Genomic DNA, 8,601 nt, shown 5'->3' on the forward strand with positions numbered 1-8,601 from the left:
GTGCGTAAAAGAACATAATTTATTGTTTAGTAAGTTAAAAACAAATGTAAGGCACAGTTTACGACGTCTAAACAATGATAAACTGACACGATCGTTGCAGACATTTAGCCTAATGTATAAATCCATGCGTTCAGCTTGTGAATATTTCTCGCCTCTAGTGTAGTACGGTACTCCCTGCCTGAATAAGTATAGCGCTTAAGTGTCTTGCTGAAAAACACGCGTACATTACGTTCTGTTATCTAAGACTATCAGAAATCAGACAAAAGAAATTTAATCTATGACATAGGTGTCGTTCTTTCCGCTGAGCTGGTGCACAAATGTTTGCCGCAAATTGGTCTGGCGGAATGATTTTAGCTACAGGACACGGTCACGCACCTTTCATCGCGAGCGCGAGAAGTCAACTCATTGAACTCATCCGCAGCACCGTGTAAGTCACAAACACCGAGCCACACGACAGCGCCGCACTGACTAGTGAACGTGCACGCGCCGACAAAAGTGGTATACTCCACGCAGCGGGAGCCGGAGCAACGGCAAACTGCATCGCAACGACATCTACAGGCAGTATCTGGGATCATGTCTCCCGATAATGAAGGGCACTATTTGGCAGTCTCGATCCCAGATGCCGCCTGTAGATGGCGTCGCGACGCAGTGTGCCGCTGCTCTGGCTCCCGCTGCGTGGAATATACCACTTTTGTCGGCGCCTGTACGTGTAAGGCCGCTTCATAAGCTCCGACCCGATTTCGCGGAGGTGGCGCGCGGGCCTGGTCAAAGGGCGTCACCACTCTGAACGGGGGGAGGCGGCGCTGACATCGAGGAACCCTAAGTGAGAAGTGCGATATGAACCGGGGGCATACACGCCTCATATATAACGGGTCTCTGCAGCGGCAATAGGGCATGTCGCTGCATCACTGCTTCAAAGAAAATCGCGTTAACGTCGAAGTTCATCGTAAAATTAGTCACGCCGGAATGTTTGCCAAATTGTCCACGTTCGTTCGTTTCGCTCTTGAAACTGCCAGAACACCCATGTGATACAATGAGCCCTTCTCCCTTCAATGACATATGGGTCTTTCGTCTTGCCCATACATTCCACTTATATGCTCCAGATTTTTCTTCTTTTTTTCCTTTTCAAAATTTGATGTGCGTTTTTTTGTTGATGTGGTGGTTGTACCTCTCCCGAAACGTTGTATTTTTTACTTCAGTGGATAACTTGAGGTGGAGCTTGTCGAGCGTTTCCCGGAGTATATTTGTTTCAATAGCTCTGCTGATTCTGAAACATGCCTTATGACTTCAAATGCCGCTCTTAAAAAGAGTATTAGTGGCATTAAATACACAACACAACCAAGATTTCGAAAAGCAGTATAGTAAAGGCAGAATGTGATATGGCGATATTTCACCGCAAATGGAATAAGAATGTTTGTGAAATTCAGCTAGGACGGAACGGCAATAAATGAAACAAGAGAGAGACGAATACATATACATTACCCTGTTCCAGCATCAGTGAATTTGCGGGGTTAATTCCTCCTATGGCCGCAACGTGAAACACCAACATAGCCCTGGCGGGAGGCTGAAGCATGCCTTTCCCGTCTCCTTATCAATCGGAACGCATATGTAAGATTGCAGTTGCACGTCGATCGCCGTCTTAGCTCTCTTGTTTGTTTTCAATCACCCTTATCGGTTAAAACTGTATTCCACTAAAACAATACTGCCACGCCTTTTCTGGTTCTTTCCATTCAACTTGAAAACGCTGATTCCTATTTATACATCAAAGAACTAATTTTCCAAGAGAGTGAATACCTTGTATCGTGTCCGTCCTGAAAATATTTGCGTTTCCGAAACTTTGACGCACTACAAACTACACACGAACTACACACACCGTTTCCCTGTAACTGAGACATCTTCTACCCACGACAGTAAACGGAAGCTCCGTTCTCCTACAAGCGACTCAGCCTGAAGCACGCTGACAACAGTTACATTCAACTAGGCTTCGGTTAGAGCAAATAACGGGTTATTCCTTTCAAAGACTCAAGGATGCAAATACGGGTATGTTTTCATGCGGGTACAAACTTCATCCCTGCGGCAAATGCCGCCAACTTGTTTCAATGGAAATACTTAGTCGTCCAGCTCGTGTCTGTTTCTATTCATGGCTCTGCTATGCCTTAACAATCGCGCACTCTCTATCGATAAGAGCCTACTCAGACTTGGATTAAAGAAAGTGGAATTGCATAAGGTACCTTGCGAACAAAGCGTCGAGTCTGGTATATCCACCACACAGTTGTAAAACTATGGGCGTCTTAGCAGATGAAAAGAAGGAAGGCTCTGTAAAGGACGCACTGCTTTGCCAAATTTCACGTCTGCTCAATGTGTGCCATTCCTAGTCTTCAACTCTATTCCTTTGTGCCTATTGAATGCAACGGCACGCAATGAAAAATGCATTGTCTGTTCTGAAAAGAGCCGTGATCTCGGCCCACATTCGTAGCTCCGTCCACGCTAATGAATATTTCAGCCTAGTTTGTGGTTTAAAGACATTACAGTGTTAGCTTGTATATATGCGTATTACTTTTCCGCAGTGCCAATGTACCGGCGACGTACATTTTTTATGATGGCGATGATAATGACGATCTTGACTTCTATTGACACCCTGTTGAAAACAGAGGGGTGAGAAATAGCCACCTAGACTGCTTGAGCTATTCATAATTTGCTGCATCTGTCCTAGCACATCATTTTGCATATATTTCCTTGGTATGTTTTCTCTCTATTAAAGTCTTTATCTTTATATTGTACAGTTACTTGTGCCTATTACCACTCCAGTGCTATCAATATCCTGGTTGCTTTTTTTTCCGCCAATACTATAAACATCACATGGGAGTGCCCCAGGAGGCCTCCGCACATAGACAACCCCATATTACACCAACAACCACTAATGAGGAATAGGCAGTGGGAGGCATGGCTTGCGGACGAGGGTCGGGAGAGCAAGTTGGCTCTTCTGGACCAAGCCCAGCGAGCCGCTCCTGTCAGTGGGGCCCTGCAATAGGGGCTCCAACCATCGTGCCTTATTTTATTTATATTCAATAAAGTTTTTACTCTCTCTCTCTCTATCGTTTGAATACAATTACCCGCCCCTGGTTCTCTCACATTCTTTATGAAGACTGGGCGTTGTTTCTCGGCACTTTTTACACAATTGAAGCCGTGGAAGTAACGGGCGACCCTTTTAATTCTTCTTGTCCGCAGTTTTCATAGCGCTCCTTGGCTAACAGACTGCCTACGTAGCCGTGACGCTATCCATGAGCAAACGACCCCGCTTCCTCCGTCTCATTTTTCGGTATGTCCCACTTCTGAAGTTCAATAAATACGTCCCTGCAGGTATGCGTTACCTACATTTACGAGCAGACGACACAAATGGGAGCAACCTCCTAATACCCAGGGCAAATTATTACGCAGAGAGGACGTGTTCAGGTGTTACAAGTCAGCTCTTGTCGCTTTTGAAGAATCGTATTCCGTGGCGTTTCTAATGCGGTGCAAGCAAGTATTTCTGTATATATTGCAGAAGTCGACAGCAATGAAGCAGACAATAAACATCGCTGCCACGAAGGAGGTTTTCAAATCTCCTAGGCCGTCACCATGTGCAGCGTGACGGGAAGGACCCAGATGCGCCAGGTGCGTCCTGGGTTACCATAGCGAACAGGACTTGCCTGTTTTTATCATCTGCAGCGTGCTTCGAGAAACGTTCTTTAAACAGTACGTTTACGCTTCTGGGAAATGCTCATTTCTCCCTGGCAATCGTTTGGACTAATCCAACAACAACAAGAAGGATGCCGTCATTCGATTAAGAATGCGCGTGCTTTTTTTGTTTTGGGCATTCACAAAACGTCTTATCTGGGCAACTATCTGATGTACGTCCTTGCTGACATTTCCTTCAATGTAATCTTTTAATTTTACTCACTCTCTGTTAGCGCTTCTTTTGCGACCATTTCGAATCCGCTCACTTTTAGTCCCTTAAGCCAAATCCTTTGTGCGCGCCTAGGGGTGCTAAATTCGAAAGCGGAGACAGCCGGCCATAAAACGTGGGCCATTTAAGGCGTAAAGTGTGGTTCACTGCCCGGCAGTCTGAAGCAGACGATACTGCGACCGGTCGTTTGGCATTGTCATCGGCTCAGTGGTGCAGACGTTAAAACTAGGACATTATGAATCAACGATTGCGGACGCTACCCCCTGGTGGCGAACAAAGCCTATTGTATTGCGGCGACATGCGCGCAGGCGTTAGTGCAACAAAGCCCTTTGTTACCCACCCCTTTTTATTCTTGTGCTCTTACTGGAAATAATCGAATTAGCAACGACCTGCTGAGAAGAGTTCACATGCAGGAAAGCTTTGTTTCTTAGGTTTTATTGGTTGAGTATTATCCGAAAATGTCGTTTATGTGCTAGCTATGAGCCTATGCTACAAACACTTTCAAATGTTAAGCTAGCGTACATCACCCTGCAAATGATCCAAATTTCTGACAATGCTTTCCCTGCTGAATTATTTTAAACAATTTGATCATAATATAGTGAACTATGAAAGGTAAGCAGCACTGTAAAGAACAGCACGAAAACCAAGAAGAACGTAAATAGGAAGCGTGAAAACCAGAGTTGAAAATTAGTTTTGTAGGTTTGGTTGCACATAAAAGCGTAGACAGAGAAAAGAGGACATAAGTGCCAAGGATTGCTTGCGCGTACCAGCGCTGAAATTTCCCAGGAGGGAGTGAAATTCCGCGCAGTAACAAAGAAACAAGAAGCAGGTTACGTACATGGTGACATAAATAAATAAAAAAAGCTTAACAATGACTTAACTTCGTGCGGAATTGTGGAAAACCAGACACGGAGGCACTCAGTTCTAATGCAATGCTGGCTCTCAATGACGCAAAGATTTCCAAAGAAGTTTGAGACGCGTGCAAGGCGAGGACAAAATTAACGCAATGACAGGATTGGCTCAAACTTCAAAAGGATGTTATTCCGAACAAGAAATGGCGCTCTGTAAGTACAGCCAAGTCACGCGGCCACATCGAACATGCTACAGCAGTATAACCGAAACAGAGAACGAAAGCTCGGCGGTCAGTTGCGCATGCTCATAAAATGACACGCACATGGAGTTGCCCAGAAAAAGCAGTTCCTTATCAAGAAGGGATAAACACGTCACGCTGACATATGCAACAGTGCTTCGTTTGGATTAATAGGCCTCTATTATCTACCTCTCTGTTTTATCTTTAGCTACGCCTATAAACATCGTTTTAGTAACTTTGGATAACATACACCTTCCTTTCAGGATTAGACCAATACGCAGCTAAATCCATTCTTGAGATTAAGTCCATGCTGTCGCGTTCGATCATTCAAAACACTGACCGGTCAGTCAAAATTACTCTTTATACCTGAAAAGATTCGGACACTATTTCCATGTAGCCAGTGTATCATACGAGAAAATGAAGAAGTCAGCCTTCATTAAGATCACTGAGAAGAAGGCGTACAAAACGCTGAAGGACCTACTTCAACTTGCGACGCCGGACGAAAAAAAAAATGTTTGAAGGTCTAGTCAAGGCCCTCAGCGACGCCTGCGACCACTACGAGCCAGCAAGTCGAATCATCGCAGAGTGGTTGAAGTCAACAGGCGGTAGCAAGGTGAAGGGGAGACAGTAGCGACCTTTGCAGTTGCACTAAAACAACAGGGCCGCTAAGTGCAAGTACTACACATTCCTTGATGACGCTCGCCGTGGCAGGCTCGTCGCTGGACTACGAAACCGTCTCGTCCTAACGGGATTACTCAAAAAGAAGGAGCTGACTTTTAAATCTGGGTGCGAGTTTGCCAGAAGCGTTGAATTGGCTCAACAGGAGTCGATCGGGTTTCGACCGGGCACCGGAACGGAAGCTCACATCCCCGTTCTAAAGCAAACAAGCAGAAAGACGTTATTTGCGAGCGAGCATGAAAAGAAATCGAAGTAGAAGTCGCATCGATATGAAGAAGAGGACGGCGCTCTTTCCTGCCGTTATAGAAAAGCAAATTGCCACAACTGCAAACGCACGGGACAATTGGCACGAGTATGGAGGCTGTGCGAGCCGGTTGAGGGAGCAATTTGAACTGTGGCCGAACAACAGGACGATGACGATTTCTTTCTCTACGCCACTTGTCACGTCGAGCAAGAAAGGCAACCGTAGCAGGTAGAAGTTACGCCAGGTAACAAGTGCGTGACTATGCAATTAGATAACGGAGCAGCTGTTTCTCTTTTATCGGAAGACCTGTTGACGCAACTAGCGAAACCGCCGCCGCTCGCACCGTTTTCAGTCAAGCTCAAGAAGCACGAACAGACACCACTGGAAGAGTCAAGACAAGGTTCCTGTCGAATACAACGGGCAGCGAAAAGCTTTGTCTGTAATTATTGTACCAGCAAACAAGCCAGCGCTACTGGGACGGGACTGAATCGAGAGCGTAGATGTTGACTTGAACGGCATTCGCACCGTTCAAGCTGAACTCATGACGGACAGCCTTGCAAAAAGGTATGCCAGCGTTTTCACACCTTGGTTAGGTCTGATAAAGGGCTTGCAAGAGAAACTTGTCTCAAAGGAAGGCAGTTTGCCCATATTTTCTAAGACACGAGAGAGAGTTAAGGAAGGGCTATGCAGGCCACAATCCGATGGGGTGCTTCTAGCCGTAACGCAAAGCGACTGGGCCACACCGCTGTTCGTAGTCGAAAAACCAGAAAACGATGTTCGTTTATGCGAGGACTACAAATTGACAGTAAATCCTTGCGTTAAAACTGAACACTACCTATTGCCGATAATTGAAGACATTTTTGCTGTCCTGGCTGGCAACGAGGTGTTCACCGTCTTATATCTGTCGTCAACGTACCAGCAAATCGAACTGCGCCCTGACTTACTGCCCTTGCTAATTATTATTAGCCACATGAGCTTATTGCAGTACGTTCGAATGCTTTGTGGCATTTCCACTGCGCCGGCAGTATCCCAAGCAGTCATGGACGGTTTACTGAACGGACTAAGCAGAGTGCTTTGCTATCTTGACGGTATCGCAGGTGCCGACTACAACGAATGCCGGGCACGTGTGGAAACAGTCCTGCAGCGTTTCGGGAAGCACGGCGTAAAAGTAAGGCACGGAAAATGCAACTTTCTTGTTAAGTCGGCAAAGTACCTGGGTCACATTATAGACTAGCCGAGCGTGCAGCCTTGCTTGGAAAAAGTTGAAGCAATTAGAAAGGCTGCAATGCCAAGAAATTGCACTGAACTTTGGGCCTCCCTTGGCATGTTTACATTCAGGATTCATGTCGGACATGTCGTCCGAGCGGAGTCCTCTGTACCAAGTGCTGCAGAAAGACAAACCATGGGCGTGGTCCACGGAAACGGAAAAAAACCACCGCCCCTTCCACCCTGTAAAGATGGTTGAACAGCGAAGCTGTGTTAGTTACACCGAGTGTTACACCATTCAAGTAAAGCCTTGCAAGCAGTTTATAGTGTAAACCTTCTGTTTCACGATTGTTTCACTTCATATTCGCTTTTGTGTGCTTCGCTTGGTGAGCATGCTTTAGAAGGGATTTTTTTGCTGTTCTCCCAGTGTGTGTGCGTGTGTGTCTGTGTGTGTGTTTGTGTTTTAGCGCATGAGGTTTCTGAGTGTGTTTCGCGGTGCTTTTTTTTAGTGTGGCAGTTCCTCCGCAAGTTTCTTGCGCGCCGGTAGTGAGAGCAAGGAATGGTGGTGGGCAGCTTCTTCCTCGGGAGTACTCACACTTCGTGGGCTTCCCATAGTTATAGCCAAAATGGAATATGCAGAACCATTACTCCAAACCTTCGTATATTCGGCGCAAGGCCCGCCATCGGAGATGCGGGCGCTGCAACCGTTTCGACGATTGGTTGGATTGGTTTGACGATTGACTTGGCTGCCGACACTTCTTGCTGGCGAAAGAAGTGCCGGCAGCCACGCGCTCCTGGTATCGCGCTTGAATTGCTGAGCGCTGTTCGTTGGCTGCAAACCGTCAGCATAACATTTGTTTATATCGCGGCCGGGTGGAATCAATCCGATAAATTTTGGCCGATCTGGCTCGATTGCCGAAAATGTACTGTGTGGCAAACGTAGAAGATTCGCGTATAAGATACTATTCTGATAGAGGGAAAGGCGTCGCTCCAACCCCTTTCCCCCGGTTGAGCTCTTCTTTTCCTCTCCCACTAGGTCACATGTCCCCTTTTCAGCGAAGTCCGACAACGACGGCGCAGGGTCCGCATAAGCAGCTTCGCTGTAAAAAAGCATTTCAGGGAAAGCAAGCAACTGCTGACACAGGATTTATTGTAACTTTTTGTGACCCGCGAAAACCACTAGTTCTGGTTTGCGATGCTAGCCAGTATGGGGTTGTAGCGATTTAATTTCATATAATCAACAGCGAAGAAAGGCCTATAGCGTACGCATCGCGCACTTTAAGCAATGCTGAGAACAGCTATGCGTATATCGAGAAGGAAGAGCTCGTGGTTGTGTTTGGAATAAAAGAAATTCATAAATACCTTTATGGGCGAGAGTTCACATTCTGTTCCGGTGACCTCCCGCTAGCTGTCTTTTTTTGGGCAAACAAAACCGAT

General features: G+C 46.3%; 1 long non-coding RNA gene across 1 annotated transcript; it reads left to right on the plus strand.

The window, feature by feature from the left end:
- Positions 1-6,303: 6,303 nt before the first annotated feature.
- Positions 6,304-7,471, plus strand: LOC129384231 (uncharacterized). Its single transcript, XR_008611976.1, has 3 exons — positions 6,304-6,522; positions 7,056-7,126; positions 7,297-7,471. It is a non-coding gene; the product is annotated as an uncharacterized lncRNA (long non-coding RNA).
- The last annotated feature ends 1,130 nt before the right edge of the window (positions 7,472-8,601 follow it).

This window comes from Dermacentor andersoni, chromosome 8, assembly GCF_023375885.2.
Source record: "Dermacentor andersoni chromosome 8, qqDerAnde1_hic_scaffold, whole genome shotgun sequence".
In the NCBI taxonomy this organism is placed as follows: Eukaryota; Metazoa; Arthropoda; class Arachnida; order Ixodida; family Ixodidae; genus Dermacentor; species Dermacentor andersoni.